Genomic DNA, 767 nt, shown 5'->3' on the forward strand with positions numbered 1-767 from the left:
CCCGAGCCCAATGGGAGTTATGACGGTTTATCCTAACTCGCGGAAGTAGGATAAACGTTAAGTTTCCGAAGATAAATATCAAGATTCGAGGATAACTACAAAGATCGACGAAAAATAGAATATTCCCAAAAGAGATAAACTTGGGCCCAAAGGCAAAGAAGTAAATGGGCCACCGACTTAAAACAACTATATAAGGAGAGCTGGAGCAGAAGAAAAGAGATCCAAGAATTTAGACTTAGTCCTGCTAGCTTAGGGAACTTAGAACTTAGGTGGTTAGACTAGCAAGGCAAGGCTTAGGACATTTTGCCGCCTTTTTGTTCTGCTTTTGTCTAGTTAACATATCTCTACTCCTCTCGGAGAAGTCATGTATTCATACCATTTCATTAATAAAACGCATCCGAGCGACTATTTATCTTTATCTTGCTATCTATCTTTTTAAGTTCTTAAAGTGATTACGCAGAGAATTCGGACCTTCAGGGAAAATCGGGTTTTCTTGATTTTCCTCCATATTTATTCATTAAAATCGACGGTGTGAATATCGGTTCCCACAGTTTGGCGCTAGAAGGAGGGGAGGGGTCGAATTCTCTAACTCAAAAATCACAAACGATTAAAGATACAAGATGTCCGCTCCAGTAGCTCACGATGTCGTCTCTTTCAAGGACAGAGCAACGGCCGACCAGGTCAAACCTCACAACGATCTCCTTGTCATCGAACTGACCATTCAGGACATCGACGTAACAAGAGTGTTGGTCGACACCGGATGCTCG

Source organism: Brassica oleracea, chromosome C9, assembly GCF_000695525.1.
Source record: "Brassica oleracea var. oleracea cultivar TO1000 chromosome C9, BOL, whole genome shotgun sequence".
Classification (NCBI taxonomy): domain Eukaryota; kingdom Viridiplantae; phylum Streptophyta; class Magnoliopsida; order Brassicales; family Brassicaceae; genus Brassica; species Brassica oleracea.